Source organism: Heptranchias perlo, chromosome 15 (assembly GCF_035084215.1).
Source record: "Heptranchias perlo isolate sHepPer1 chromosome 15, sHepPer1.hap1, whole genome shotgun sequence".
Classification (NCBI taxonomy): domain Eukaryota; kingdom Metazoa; phylum Chordata; class Chondrichthyes; order Hexanchiformes; family Hexanchidae; genus Heptranchias; species Heptranchias perlo.
The window spans coordinates 14,845,692-14,862,577 of record NC_090339.1 but is presented as its reverse complement, the minus strand read 5'-3'; positions in this window follow the sequence as shown (position 1 = coordinate 14,862,577).

The following is a 16,886-nucleotide window of genomic DNA, read 5'->3' as shown; positions in this document are numbered from 1 at the left end:
AATTACATGTTAAGTAGTAACGCACACATTTGCCACTTGTGCACACTTTTAGTACCGAGTACTGAAATGGGTGAGTGCATCAGGCATTTTGTTTTAAAATTAATAGAAGAAACAAACAGTCTGGCGGGCACAGGCCCAAGTGTCTCTGCTGAAAACCAGGGCAATCTATTTTTGGTCTAGCCATTGGAAACGGAGAAGATTATAAAACCACAGGTTTATTGTTGTAGAAATCTGTTGGAAAGCATCCTTCTTTTTAAGAAAATCATTCTTTAGATTGAAAAGTTTTTTTTTGCCAAACAGCTCCGGTCTTGGTAATTGTTCAGACGTTTTGTTGAATTTTTGGCAGGTTGTTTTGTTTGCTGTGCAGTTGCAGCTTACACTAAAGACTGTCTCTGCCACAAAGAACTAGGGGCTGGATAATGGATTAGGGTTTTTATCCATTGTGATTTGGTGGAAGATTATTTCTCATGATTAGGAACTGTTGAAGGTGGTACTTGCTCTGTGATTTTCTCGGCCCCCTCCAATTGGATTACATTTTGAATCATCGCTCCCAATTGTCTGCCATAACTTTGGCAGAAGCTATGTTTATGCCTCTATCTGGGGTTGATGTTGGAAAACTGCCTGCTTTCTCAGGAAGTTCATAAATTAGAATATTGCAATAACACTGTCCGATTGCCAATTGTTGATATTACAGTCATTCTATGAATATAGTTCAACTCGAGGACTGCCAAAACGGGATAAAGCTCCTAAAGGACATTTCAAAAAGATGACAGCAATTTCCTGTTTCTGTGTAAAGTTCAGGGTTTCTGCCGATCTTCCACCAAAGTTACGGCAGTCAACCAGAATCACTGAGGAAATTCCCAGCTGTGGGACTTCTGAGCAATTCAGTATGAACCCATTATACTTGACATATCGTTGTAACACTGCACAAGAATAATGTGTCTTGTACCTGTGTGTGGAAAATGTCAACAATCTGAAAACTAGACATTTATCTGTACTTGCCTAATCAGAGTAACAAAGAAATCTGTAAGTTGTAAAATGACATGTGCAGTGTCCCTTTAGGAGCTTTACCATGTTTTGGTAGTCTGCGACTTGAACTATAGTCATAGAATGACTGTGATACCAACAGTTAATAATCTAACACTGTCCAGCAATATTCTAATTTATAAATTTCTTAAAGCAGGTGGATTTCCAATATTAATAATGATGGCAACGGGTAAGTCCATAGTAGTCTTTAGTTTGTAGTGTTTTAATAGGAAGGTATCTGTAAATGCTTTCTTTAAAATAAGCTGAGAAGAGGTTATGAGGAGGAAATGGATAGCCAGTAGAAAAAAAATGCTGTCCCAGTTCTAATAAATACTTTTGAAAACTTTTTATAAGATCAGTCCGATGAGCACGCAACACAATTGATGATTGAAATGTTTAGCACCATGGAAGCATAAATTTCACATTCTCTCCCTCCGGCACCAAAAATGAGTCATTTTTAAAACATTTGAGTGTTGAATTTTTATCTCGTCAAAGTTAAGGTATGCTAACGATGGAAAATGGAACAGTTACCTTTTTTGAGCAACCAGCGATGGTGTCTAAAGTTGCTGTTTGGGTGCATTTACCCTGAAAGTTTAGTGTTAGTACGAAATTCAGAGCTAGTGCCTGACTCGACTCCAAAGTGAAACTCCCTCCTCCATTCTGTGTTGCTCGGGTGTGAGGTTGGACCCTGACTCTGGATTTATGCTGCATTTGCGCTATAACTGTGGCATCATTAGTGGCCTTCAACTTCAGGCAAGCGCTCAATTTCCATTTCCCAAACTGGCCAATTGTGACCTCGCTCGTGAAATTATTAATTAACACTGAATTAGTAGCTTTTCTTTTGTGTCCACTAGGAATTGAGTTGAGTTTGCTCACTGATTTTTGTATATGATTTACAAACATAATTTATTCCAATAGGATAGGGTTGTATTAGCATCCAGATTCTAGTGTCTAACCCACTCTTTCCCTTCCATCTCTGCCCTCCTGGTGCATTTTGTTGCTCCCCACAACCAAATTTCTCCCCTTTGTCTCATAAGTCTTAAAGTAATAATTCTGCTAGAATACTGTTATGGAGGAAACAATCATTACCTCAACGGTCTCTTGACAAAGTAGCCATTCATTTTGTCAGCCTAAACCGTTGACATCTGGTTAGATCAAAGCCCAATCTCGTGTGATATCCACTCATACATGATTCCTATTGTGATTGGGAGCAAGAGCCCTGGAAATCCTTTTCTCCTTTTTAAAGCCAGTTGTCAACCAATGATGAACCTTTTTTAAAAAAAACACCTTTTTTCTGCCTGCCAAATCCAGGGTCAGTGCTAGAACATGAAAAAAAACAGGAAAATTAAAAGATTAAAATGTAATTTTTTTTAAATTAAAAAAAAAATGATTAGAAAAGATAGGCTAGATTAAGTAAAACAAAAGTAACATTTTATTTAAAAAAAGGAAAAAAGGGACGGTGAGGCAAGAGTTTCCATTTTTTATTTTTGGATATGTTTGTTTTTATTAATTGTATTACTAAGATTAGGAAGTAGTTATTCCTGATATGGATGCCGCCTTATTATTGTATTAGTTGAAAACATACAGAACCATTTAACCCAGGGAGACTAGGATTTCCTTGGACCTGCCAGCAGTATGAGTTGATAAAGACCACGTTGTTGAAATTGTAGACTAAATGCAAATACGTCAGATTATGCCAGTCAACATCTTTGAACTCTACTTTCATTATAACAATCATTGGAATGCTTGAACATTTCTTGACGTAGTGCTTAATTTCTGTGTGTCAGAAAAATATGCTGCAAAGTTGCAGTAGCTTAGTAATGATAACAGATTGCATTCTAAACTGCCATATCAGCAGTACTCTGATGTGATTTGCAAAGTTAGAGTAACTGGCACACATTTTGGAAAAACATTAATTTGAGCATGTGGTCATTTTTACGGCTGTTCACTACGAAAGTGCCTGATAATCTGACTCCTGTGTGGTTTCAAAATGGCATTAAATTTAACTGTAGTAACCCCAATTCAATTGGTTTGATACTAATGAAAACGTACAGTTTGTCTATACTTCTGTTCTTAAAAGAATGTTACAGCTGTTTATGCTGGCTAATAGGTATGTTTTGACGGGTGTTTCCTCAGCCACCAGTTGATTCATAATGTATCTAAATTGATTCTGATGGGATTTGCTTAGGCCCTAAAAACTAGAATTAATTCCCTCCAACTTCTGTTGACAATTTAGCCAGTGTCAGTTATACTAAAATAAATGCTAAACACTTTATTGCATGTAAACTGACTCCTTGATGCAACCAAATGTAACGTGGTTGCGAATTATGAAATGTATTTGATGACTATCGTGTTCAGGTTTTATTTCGGTGCACCAACAAAAAAGGATACTATATTCTGTGAATGATGTGGAGATGCCGGTGATGGACTGGGGTTGACAATTGTAAACAATTTCACAACACCAAGTTATAGTCCAACAAATTTATTTTAATTTAAAATAAATTTGTTGGACTATAACTTGATGTTGTGAAATTGTTTACAATATTCTGTGAAAATAGAGATGAATACAGCATATAAGTTTTGACGCTGGCACATTGTATCAAAGAAATAGTTTATAAATTTTAATTGTATAGTTTTTAATTTGTGCCTTGGAATTGGTATTCTAGCTTAACAAGTTTATTTCCATCTATTTAATTTGGTGTATGATATTGTTTACATAAATTTTAGTATAAGGTTTTGTTTAATGTCGTTTTGCTCAGTTCAGAAAATATAAATCATTAATTTATTTAAGTTTTGTTTTGGAATTTCATTACACTTCAGAATATACTGCAGCACATATTGCTTACATTTACAGTAGAAATGTTACAAATTATTAAATTTACTTCAGATAGACCATTGCAGATTAACATTTTATGGGGATGCAGATTCTTGGTTATAAATGCACAACTTGAGCCTTGTATTTAGAAATTTCTGTTTTCAAACTAATCTCTATTTTACTGAATTTCTTTGGATGAGAATCTCAGACAGTTGCTGCAAGGAGGAGAAGTACATAAGGATATTATTGGGACAGGAAATACAGAACAGCATTTTCAAATTCAGATTTGAAATGGAGCTAAACATAGCTCCCAGAGAGACTGAACAGAGCTGTGTACAGTCAAGTCAGGCCTGCCTTTAGTCTTTATCCCTCCAAATGTGTGTGCTAAAAGATTTAGGTTCTCCGCCTTCCACGAAAGTTGACTTCGGGTCAAAACTCTTACTTTGCTTAAAAAAAACATCTTTAATGCATATATTCAACACACCTTCAGTCACTTTATACCTTTTCAGCACAGCTTTTCACATTCCATGAGATACCCCACTGTTAACATAAATCAGGTTATGGACATTGGGCGTTGAATCCAAGAGCACCAGCCCTGAATATTTAGCCTCAAAGATTTTGGAACAGGAGCAGATAGGTATATAATTCATACGGCTTTGTTCTGTCTAAATGGAATCCAATTATGAGTGAGATTTATATCACATTAAAAATAGCATGTGTTTTGTATTAATGTTTTTGAAATGTTGATTGCCAAATAACTGCAGACAGATGTCTAATTTAATAATGTATTTTTATTTGTACTACTTCATGCATCTACAAGCATATTTTTCCTGTATAGATAGCTGGTGTTGTGAAATCAGTGGAGCGTAGTTTGAATAGTGAACATTTTAATGTTACCAGAAACATTTCTCCAAGCCTGGAGCACTTTTGTGAATATTTCATTCAAAATTAGGGAACAAATTTTTGCACAAATAATAAACTGGATTTATAGTACTGTACTGTTAAGTTAGAGGCTAAGAATTTTTTGTAATTGTTAGTCCTACTTCAAAGATCTTTTTCAGATGGGACACCACCAACTTTCAAAACAGAATAAAAATGTTATTGCTTGTAAAAGGTTTTCCCAAATTTTCAATATTCAGATTTGCGGTTATGGATAATGGTATAGTTTTAATCGCAAGTATGATTGTATAGACGCAAGGTTCAACTGGGAAGATGTGGCAATATGGTAAACGGGGCAAAGTGACTGACCTAATTCTAGGGTTCTGGGAAATGCATGTTGCACAATCAGGTGCAAAGATCAGATTATAAATCCCACATCGAACTCAGAATGCATATTTCATGTTGTTTCAACTTTCCTTTTTGTATATCATTCTCTAAGAAAGTTTCAGACTCATTAGCCAGTTTGCCCTACTGTAATTTCAGGGAAGCATATGCCCTATGATTCTTTTAGTAGTCCAATGTACATAGAAATTTAATGTGTATATGGAACATGTTTGCAAACAAAATTTGTAAAAAAAAACAATCATTTTTGTAATTAGCATATTTTTATTCATTGAGAATACTGGTGGAAACTTGTTACCTGCAACTGAAAAAAGGTTCTGAGCAATTGAAAATTTGGTGACAGCATATCATTAATGCAGTTATAAAGCGAAACAAGTATAAAGCTAGTTTGACATGGACATTTGTTCTTTGCAATACAAGAAATCATGTGTAAATAAATGTAGTGTAGATGTCCTATTATTCCATACAGGTCATTTCATGCATTTTTTTTTTCAAAATGTTTTAATACAAAATTCTGTATATTTCTGTAATTTTAGTTGTGTGTACCATGAATTCACTTGTTAAACTTTCCCAAATATGTATGTTTTCTCTTATGGAGCCTCTTATTTGTAAATAATTTGTATTACATTTTGCATGCATGGAGTCATTTGACCAAACCTGAGACTGTACATATATGTATAATGTACAGTATGTTTCATAAACTGTTTCATGTTTAAGAAATAAATCGGTCTTTTCGGACAGTTGTGTTGACTTTTTCCTACTTTTTCTCATTATGCAGTACAGCAGTATTTAAAATGCCTCCAGGATGGATTCTTTTGTTGCTTGATCTATGATTATACTTTCCTTTCCTTGATGAATGTTATGATGCCTGGACCCCATTTCCACCCCCACCAAAATGATACATTTTGATTTAATGCATTCACTATACTTATTAAATAAGAGTTTGGGGGAGGATGCAGATCATTGTTTTAAATAAGGTTATTCACCACTGACGTTTCCTTTCTGTGGATGAAGGACCACCATAAACACTAATCTCTCCTGCCTTCTTTCCACATTAGGGCCTTTATTCCAGGTTAAGGTATTAGTGAAAGAAAATTAGATCAAATAAACATTACACAGTGCCTATTCAATTGTGCCGATATTAGAAAAAATAGTTAAGGTACCATTAACAGGTCCCCACTATAACAACAACAACGTGCATTTATACAGTGCCTTTAATGTTGTAAAATGTCCCAAGGCAATTAACTAAAGGGAGGAAATGTGAAGGACAACATACTGCTTCAAGAAAGTAGGCTGCCTCAGAGTGTAACATTGTTCCTCTTCTGAAGGCAGGTCTAAGGAGTATGGATGAGATTGCATGCAGACTATGGTAAAAATTTTAAGAGCCTTGGAAGATAAGTAAATATATCCCTTGAGTAAGGGTCTTTGGGATGACTGTTGCAGTGAAATACTAATTATATAATAAAGTAATAGTTTCATTAACTGGTAATAGGTATCCAAAAATCATTGTAGGTACTGACATTAAGTGCATGTCATGAAAACTTCTATTTTTTGTTGTTTTGGAGTTCTAAGAATTTCTAATTAATTTAGATCAATCATTCAGTAAACCTAGGATGATGCTACAAAGCATGCATAAATGTTGGCAACTTAGCAACTTGGGGTTAGCCCTGTCTATTAGTCATATTGCCCGCAGGATCTGTTTAAAATGCTTTGTTCATGAAGGATGTAAAATCAAAATTATATTTTTTGGAAAAAAATTAGTTTGAAGATATCCTAAACTGTATTTGTATGGAACATGGTGTCAAAATACTATCTAAGTGGAGTTTTTATAATTGGTTTTATAAGCAGTATAATTTAGGCAAATAAAACTGATGTTTGTTGTTAAAATGGTACAGGAACTGTAAGTCCAGATTATCATGAACAGAATGCATTACTCCAGTGTTTTCAGAGTTCAACAGCCACTTCACCTCTAGGGAGAAGGTCAATGTGGCTTCAAAAAAGAAAGCTAAAACTTTAGGAAAGATGTGAAGGCCTTAGAGAGGGTGCAGAAGAGTTTTATGACAATGATTCCACCAGGGATGAGGGACTTTAGTTAACATGAATAAACAGGAGAGGCTGGGGCTCTTCTTGAAACAGAAATGGTTGAGAGGAGATTTGATAGAGGTATTCAAAATCATGAGGGGTCCAGATAGAGAGAAACTGTTCCCATTGGCAGAAGGGTCAAGAACCAGAGGACATAGTCTTATGGTGATTGGCAAAAGAACCAAAGGTGACATGAGGAAGAACTTTTTTACACAGCGAGTGGGTTAGGATCTGGAGTGCACTGCCAGAGTGGGTGCAGGAGGCAGATTAAATCATGGCCTTCAAAAGGGAACTGGATAAGTACTTGAAAGGAAAAAATTTGCAGGGCTACGGGGATAGGGCGGGGGAGTGGGACTAGCTGGATTGCTCTTGCATAGAGTTGGCACAGATTCTATGGGTCAAATGGCCTCCTTCCGTGCTGTAACCATTCTATGATTATATGATCCAAGAAAAATGTGGAGAGCAAATTGTGGACATCTGTTATGTCTTTGGCACAGGCATTTGACACTGTCAGTGGAGGAGGTCGCTGGAAAATACTCTCCAAATTTTGGGTGTCCCACTGAAATTGTCAAACAATTCCATGATTGCTCGAGTGATGGCAGTTAGGGACAATGCCACATTATAAACTGCGTTAAGCAAGGATATGCCCTTGCACCATCACGCTTCAGTGTTTTTGCTGCTATGCTTCTTGTGGCTTTCAATAATCTCAAAATCGGAGTCAAGATCAGATTCAGGACTGATGGGCAGCTCTTCAACCTGAAAAGACTACAAGCTAAAACAAAGTGCTGGAAGAACTTGTTTCTGAAGTCTTATTTGTTGATGACAGCTGTTGTGGCCCACTCCCAGGATGCCATGCAACCAGTTATGAAGCACCTTGCAATAGCTTGCCTGCAATTTAACATGACAATCAGCCTTAAAAAGACGCTGGTGCTCTTCCAACTAACCTTGGGCAAGGAATACACTCCACCAAACATCATTATTGGTGATCACATGCTTTGGCTGTGGAAAGATTCACCTACCTGGCTTAACACCCTGTTTAGAGAAGTTCAACAACAACTACTTGCATTTATATAATACCTTTTAACGTCGTAAAATGTCCCATAGTGCTTCACAGGCGTGTTATCAAACATAATTCACCACCAAGCCACATAGAAATATTAGCATCTTGGTCAAAGAGGTTTTAAGGAGCATCTTAAAGGAGGAGAGAGAGGCCGAGAGGTTTAAGGAGGGAATTCCAGACCTTAGGGCCTAGGCAGCTGAAGGCATAGTCGCCAATGGTGGAGCGATTAAAATCGGGGATGCACAAGAGGCTAGAATTTGAGGAGCGTAGAGATCTCGGAGGGTTGTAGGTCTGGCAGAGGTTACAGAGATAGGGAGGGCGAGGCCATGGAGCGATTTGTAAACAAGGATGAGAGTTAAAATCGAGACATCGGACTGGGAGCGAATGTAGGTCAGCGAGTATAGGGCTGATGAGTGAACGGGACTTGGCACGAGTTACAATTCAGGCAGCAGTGTTTTGGATGAGCTCAAGTTTACGGAGGGTGTAAGGTGGGAGGCAGGCCAGGAGAGCGTTGGAATAGCCAAGTCTAGAGGTAACAAAGGCATGGAAGAGGATTTCAGCAGCAGATGAGCTAAGGCAGGGGTGATGAAGGGCGCTGTTACAGAGGTGGAAGTCGTCAGTCTTGGTATTGGAGAGGATATGGGGTCGGAAGCTCAGCTTAGGGTCAAATAGGACACCAAGTTTACGAAGGGCCTGGTTCAGCCTCAGACGGTGGCCAGAGAGAGTGATGGAGTTTGTGCTGGGGACTGAAGACAATAGCTTTGGTCTTCCTAACATTTAATTGGAGGAAATTTCTGCTCATCCAGTACTGGATGTTGGACGAGCAGCGTGGCAAATGAGAGACAGTGGAGGGATCGAGAGAGATGGTCGTGAGGTGGTAGAACCAGGTGGTGTCAGCGTATATGTGGTGCCTGACATGTTTTCAGATGATGTTGCTGAGGGGCAGTATGTAGATGAGAATTAGGAGGGGGCCAAGGATAGATCCTTGAGGGACTCCAGGGTACTGGTGCGGGAGCAGGAAGAGAAGCAGTTGATTCTCTGGCTATGACTGGATAGATAGGAATAGAACCAGACGAGGGCAGTCCCACGCAGCTGGACAACGGAGGAAAGACGATGGAGGAGGATGGTGTGGTCAACCATGTCAAAGGCTGCAGACAGGTCGAGAAGGATGAGGAGGGATAATTTACCACGGTCACAGTTGCACAGGATGTCAATTGTGACTTTGATAAGGGCCATTTCAGTGCTGTGGCAGAAACCTGATTGGAGGGATTCAAACATGGAGTTACGGGAAAGATTGGCACAGATTTGGGAGACGACATGTTCAAGGACTTCGGAGAGGAGAAGGAGGTTGGAGATGGGGCGGTCGTTTGCAAGGACAGAGGGGTCAAGGGTGGGTTATTTTGATATAGCCTAATCGGGACAGCAAAGTACTTCACAACCAATCCATTACCTTTTAGAGTACAGTCACTGTTATGTAGGTAACCATGGCAGCCAATTGCACACAGCAGGGTCCCACAAGCAGTAAATAAGATGAATGACCAGTTAATTTTTTTTGTGTGATGTTGATTGAGATAGGAATGTTGGCCAAGACATTGGGAGAACTCGACTTGCTGCTTGAACAGAATTGCAGAATTTTCTAAGTCTGTCCGATCAAGCAGATGGGACCTCATTTTAACTTCTTATCTCAAAGACGGCATCTCTAACAATATAGCACCCCACATTGTGGCAGAACATAGCCCTCCCTGCAACAAATATGTAACTATGGGGCATACTCCAATCAGAATGAGTGATAGCCAGCCTCTGTCCAGAACTGGGAAAATACAAGGTGGTTTCTCCCAACCAGAAAAATCAGACCAGCACAGAAGGGAAAATGTCAATAACGGTTATGTGCTGAAAGCCAGTCATGGATGGTGACTGCCCACTGCCCCTTGTCTCCCCTCCCCCCAACCACCAAACCCAAGTCAAACATGTCCCTTTTATATGTTTTGCCCAGCTAAATCCCAGCGATTTGCTTCAGCCTATTAAGCATCCAACATTCCCAGCATTTGCACAGCTTTGACACAAAATAAAGTTATATATGTGAAGGTAAACTCTTGAAAATTCAGTTTAAAAGAAACATAATGTAAAATGTGAGCTCTGTTTGTCAGCTCGGTTCCTGAGATTTTAAACCCCTGAGTTAGCTTTGAGGTTTATCCCTATTCTTCGAGAGCCAGTACAAGGACAATAATCTAGTAACATGTTTTAACTCAAAAGATAATGGCATTTGATGTACCTGACGCTGTGGAGCAGATACTCCACCCATATACCAACAATTTCCGGATACGCCACAGATATTTCCATTTAACCCTGTCAGATACCTTCTTTGCATCCAAGGTAAGAGCCATATTTCAATCGGTGGTATTACCTCAACTCATTCCAGACCCAGCATTACTATGGTGGCGCTCAGGCCACTTGTGGACATTGTTTTTATATAATCCCTCCTCCTATACTTTATATTATATCTGTAAGTTAGCCTGAACTGTTTGGGTAAGATAAACGTTCAAAAAAAATTGCCACCAAGGGCTTGATATATTGCTCGCTGCTACTGCTTACACTGTTTTAGTTAACATGCTCAGAACTGCCGAAACCCTTTTAATAATGTTTTAATTTCTTTTGTACTTTAATAACATTGCTGTAGGGCTACAATTTGCAAAAGTGACATGCCACTTTTTTTAACAATTGGATTTCCCATTATGAGTCTAGGTATGAATAGATGAAAAATGAATTTAAATTTCAGATGAACTGGATTTATTTTAATTAGTCATTCATTTAACTTCTACGAAGTTTTTAAAAAAACACACATAATATTTTAACTAGATGTGGCACACCACAGCAAACAGCATGTGGACAAATAGGAAACATAGAAAATAGGAGCAGGAGTAGGCCATTCGGTCCTTCGAGCCTGCTCCGCCATTCAATGTGATCATGGCTGATCCTCTATCTCAATACCATATTCCCGCTCTCTCCCCATACCCCTTGATGCCTTCTATGTCTAGAAATCTATCTATCTCCTTAAATATATTTAGTGACTTGGCCTTGGAAATGATAGTGTACCTTTAAGTAAATGTTAGACAATGTTAGCCCAAATAAAAATACAAAAGATAAGACCAGAGATTGGATAGAAGTTTATTTGCTGTGTGTTGATGGCTGGGGATGGAGATTGCGAACCACTAGCCTATAGGAGGTTATAGTTTTATGGTGGATATTTTATTATGTATGTATATTTCAGGGAATTGTTTAAATCCGTTCTGGTCTCCATATTATAAAAAGGATACAGAGGCACTGGAGAAGGTGCACAAAAGATTTATTAGGATGATACCAAAATTGAGGTTATCAAAAGCAAAATACTGCGGATGCTGGAAATCTGAAATAAAAACAGAAAATGCTGGAAATACTCAGCAAGGCAGGCAACATCTGTGGAGAAAGAAAGAGTTAACGTTTCAGGTCCATGACCTTTCATCAGAACTAGAAGAAGTTGAAGATTAAACAGTTTTTAAGCAAGAGCCAGGGAAAGGAGGGGAGGGGAGGAAAGAACAAAAGGGAAGGTGTCTGATTGGGTAGAGGGCAGGAGTGATTAAATGACCGAAGAGATGATGGTGCAAGGCAAGGAGGGTGGTAATAGGACTAGTAAAGAAACAAAAGATGGGTCTAGAGGAGCTGTAAATGGCAATATCAGAACCATTACCAGCACTTGCTGTCCGAAAAAATGGGAACAGTGGTTATGATCTGAAGTTACTGAAATCAATGTTGAGTGCAGAAGGTTGTAAAGTGCCTAATTGAAAGATGAGGTGCTGTTCCTCGAGCTTTCGTTGAGCTTCATTGGAACAGTGCAAGAGGCCGAGGACAGAGAGGTCAGATTGGGAGTGGGATGGAATTAAGATGGCAAGCAACCGGCAGATCAGGGTTATGCTTGCGGACTGAGCGGAGGTGTTCAGCAAAGCAATCACCCAATCTACACAATGTATAGGACTGCATTGTGAGCAGCGAATACACTATACTAAATTGAAAGAAGTACAAGAAAATCGCTGTTTCACCTTGAAGGAGTGTTTGGGGCCCTGGACGGTGGGAAGAGAGGAGGTGAAAGGGCAGGTGTTGCATCTCCTGTGCTCGCACGGGAAGGTGTTGGGGATGATGGAAGAGTGGACCAGGATGTTGCGGAGGGAGCAGTCCCTTCGGAATGCTGAAAGGGAAGGGGAGAGGAAGATGTGTTTGGTGGTGGCATCGCAGTGGAGATGGCGGATACGTTGATTGTGGAGGCTGGTAGGGTGAAAGGTGAGGACATGGGGGACCCTGTCGTGGTTCTGGGAGGAAGAGGAAGGAGTGAGGGCAGAAGGGCAGGAAATGGGACGGACACGGCCGAGGGCCCTGTCAACAACATGTGAGGGGAATTGTCAGTTGAGGAAAAAGGAAGACATATCGGAAGCACTGGTGTGAAAGGTGGCATCATCGGAATCGATGCGACTGAGACGGAGAAATTGGGAGAAGGGAATAGAGTCCTTCCAGGAAGCGGGGTGGGAGGAAGTGTAATCAAAGTAGCTGTGTGAGTCGGTGGGCTTATAGTAGATATTGGTTGACAGCCTATCCCCAGAAATAGAGACAGAGAAGTTGAGGAAGAGAAGATGGACCATGTGAAGGCGAGGGAAGGGTGGAAATTGGAAGCAAAGTTGATGAAATTTTCCAGTTCGGGGCTAGAGCAGGAAACGGCACCGATACAGTCATCAATGTACTGGAAAAAGAGGTGAAGGAGGGGACCTGAGTAGGACAAAGAATGTTCCACGTATCCCACAAAAAGGCAGGCATGGCTAGGACCCATACTGGTTCCATAGTCATAGAATCATAGAAAATTTACGGCACAGAAAGAGGCCACGGCACAGAAAGAGGCCATTCAGCCCATCATGTCCATGCCGGGCAAAAATGAGCCACCCAGCCTAATCCCACTTTCCAGCACTTGGTCTGTAGCCCTGTAGGTTACGGCACTTCAGGTGCACATCCAGGTACTTTTTAAATGAGTTGAGGGTTTCTGCCTCTACCACCCTTTCAGGCAGTGAATTCCAGACCCCCACCACCCTCTGGGTGAAATTTTTTTTCCTCAGCTCCCCTCTAATCCTTCTACCAATCACTTTAAATCCATGCCCCCCTGTTTATTGACCTCTCTGCTAAGGGAAATAGGTCCTTCCTATCCACTCTATCTGGGCCCCTCATAATTTTGTACACCTCAATTAAATCACTCCTCAGCCTCCTTTGTTCCAAAGAAAACAACCCCAGCCTATCCAATCTTTCCACATAGCTAAAATTCTCCAGTCCTGGCAACATCCTCGTAAATCTCCTCTGTACTCTCTCTGTGGCCCAACCAGTGTTTTATACAGTTCCAGCATAACCTCCCTGCTCATATATTCTATGCCTCGGCTAATAAAGGAAAGTATTCCATATGCCTTCTTAACCACCCTATCTACCTGTGACTCTTTTTATTTGGAGGAAGTGAGTCAAGTCAAAGGAGAAATTGTTCAACATAAGAACAAGTTCAGCCAGGCGGAGGAGAGTGGTGGTGGATAGGGACTGGTTGGGCCTCCATTCAAGGAAGAAGCGGAGGGCCAGCAGGCTGTCCTGGTAGGGGATGGAGGTGTAGAGGGACTAGGCAGCCATGGTGAAAAGGAGATGGTTAGGGCCGGGGAACTGGAAACTGTTAAAGTAGCGGAGAGCGTCGGAAGAGACTGGACAAGGGGAGAAAAAAGAGTCGAGATAGGAAGAAATAAGTTCTGTGGGGCAAGAACAGGCTGAAATGATGGGTCTCCCGAGGCAGTCCTGCTTGTGGATCTTGGGAAGGAGGTAGAAGCGAGCTGTGTTGGGTTGGGGGACTAAGAGGTTGGAGGTCGTGAGGGGAAGATCTCCAGAGGAGATGAGATCAGTGATGGTCCAGGAAACTATGGCTTGATGTTCGGCAGTGGGGTCATGGTCCAGGGGGAGGTAGGTGGAGGTGTCGGAGAGTTCAGCCTCCGCAAGGTTATACCTATCAGGAAAGATTGAGCAGGCTGGAGCTCTTTTCTCTAGAAAAAAGAAGGCTGAGGGGTGACCTGATAGAGGACTTTAAGATTATGAAAGGGTTTGATAGGGTAGATGTAGAGACGATGTTTCCACTTGCAGGGGAGACCAGAACTACGGGCCATAAATATAAGATAGTCATTAATAAATCCAATTGGGAATTTAGGAGAAACTTCTTTACCCAGAGAGTGGTTAGAATGTAGAACTCCCTACCACAAGGAGTAGTTGAGGCGAATAGCATAGATGCATTTAAGGGGAAGCTAGATAAACACATGAGGGAGAAAAGAATAGAGGGATATGCAGATAAGGTTAGATGAAGTAGGGAGGGAGGAGGCTCCTGTGGAGCATAAACACCGGCATGGACCTGTTGGGCTGAATGGCCTGTTTCTGTGATGTACATTCTATGTAATCCTATATAAATCAAGGTGTGTCTAATACTTTTGAAAAGATCTTCGCACCAAAATTGTCAACTACAATTTGAAATTTTAAAGAGTGTCTTCTTGATGGCTCAATCAGCACCACCTGCTTTGATACCAAGATTAGGAAAGTCTCAAATGCAATCTCTGGTCTGCACAGAGTTAACTGATCTTAACCAAGATGTGGAGATGCCAGTGATGGACTGGGGTTGAAAATTGTAAACAATTTTACAACACCAAGTTATAGTCCAACAAATTTATTTTAAATTCCACAAGCTTTCGGAGGCTTCCTCCTTCCTCAGGTGAACGGTGTGGAAATGACATTTTCGAATCCTTCGCATTTGAAAATCACAGAACAATGCCTGGTGATTACTGCCCGTTGCCAAGGCAATCACAGTGAGCAGACAGAAAGGTGTCACCTAAAAGGCCACCGAATATACAAACCCCCCCAAAAAAAAGAGAGAGAGAGAGAAGGAAGACAGTCAATGGCCCGTTATAGTAAAAACAGATAACATTTGTTCGCTGGTGGGGTTACGTGTAGTGTGACATGAACCCAAGATCCCGGTTGAGGCCGTCCTCATGGGTGCGGAACTTGGCTATCAATTTCTGCTCGACGATTTTGCGTTGTCGTGTGTCTCGAAAGCCGCCTTGGAGTATGCTTACCCGAAGGTCGGTGGCTGAATGTCCATGACTGCTGAAGTGTTCCCCGACAGGGAGAGAACCCTCCTGTTTGGCAATTGTTGCGCGGTGTCCGTTCATCCGTTGTCGCAGCGTCTGCATGGTCTCGCCAATGTACCATGCTCTGGGGCATCCTTTCCTGCAACGTATGAGGTAGACAACGTTGGCCGAGTCACAGGAGTATGAACCGTGCACCTGGTGGGTGGTGTCCTCTCGTGTGATGGTGGTATCTGTGTCGATGATTCGGCATGTCTTGCAGAGGTTACCATGGCAGGGTTGTGTGGTGTCGTGGATGCTGTTCTCCTGAATGCTGGGTAATTTGCTGCGAACGATGGTTTGTTTGAGGTTGGGTGGCTGTTTAAAGGCTACATCATTAAATTAATTTAAAACAGAAATAGACAGTTTCCTAGAAGTAAAGGGAATTAGGGGTTACGGGGAGCGGGCAGGAAATTGGACATGATTTTAGATTTGAGGTTAGGACCAGATCAGCCATGATCTTATTGAATGGCGGAGCAGGCTCGAGGGGCCGATAGGCCTACTCCTGCTCCTATTTCTTATGTTCTTATGAGTAGTGGAGGTGTGGGGATGGCCATAGCGAGGTGTTCGTCATCATTGATGACATGTTGAAGGCTGCGGAGAACATGGCGTAGTTTCTCCGCTCCGGGGAAGTACTGGACGATGAAGGGTACTCTGTTGGTTGCGTCCCGTGTTAGTCTTCTGAGGAGGTCTACGCGATTTTTCGCTGTGGCCCGTCGGAACTGTCGATCGATGAGTCGAGCATCATATCCCGTTCTTACTAGGGCGTCTTTCAGCGTCTGTAGGTGTCCATCGATTGTTGGTGTAGGTGTCCATCGATAGAGGCCATCCCTTATGGACAGGCCCTGCGAATACACAGGGTCTGCTCAGACAAGGAGGAACGCGATGGACACCTACAGACGCTGAAAGACGCCCTAGTAAGAACGGGATATGATGCTCGACTCATCGATCGACAGTTCCGACGGGCCACAGCGAAAAATCGCGTAGACCTCCTCAGAAGACTAACACGGGACGCAACCAACAGAGTACCCTTCATCGTCCAGTACTTCCCCGGAGCGGAGAAACTACGCCATGTTCTCCGCAGCCTTCAACATGTCATCAATGATGACGAACACCTCGCTATGGCCATCCCCACACCTCCACTACTCGCCTTTAAACAGCCACCCAACCTCAAACAAACCATCGTTCGCAGCAAATTACCCAGCATTCAGGAGAACAGCGTCCATGACACCACACAACCCTGCCACGGTAACCTCTGCAAGACATGCCAGATCATCGACACAGATACCACCATCACACGAGAGGACACCACCCACCAGGTGCACGGTTCATACTCCTGTGACTCGGCCAACGTTGTCTACCTCATACGTTGCAGGAAAGGATGCCCCAGAGCATGGTACATTGGCGAGACCAT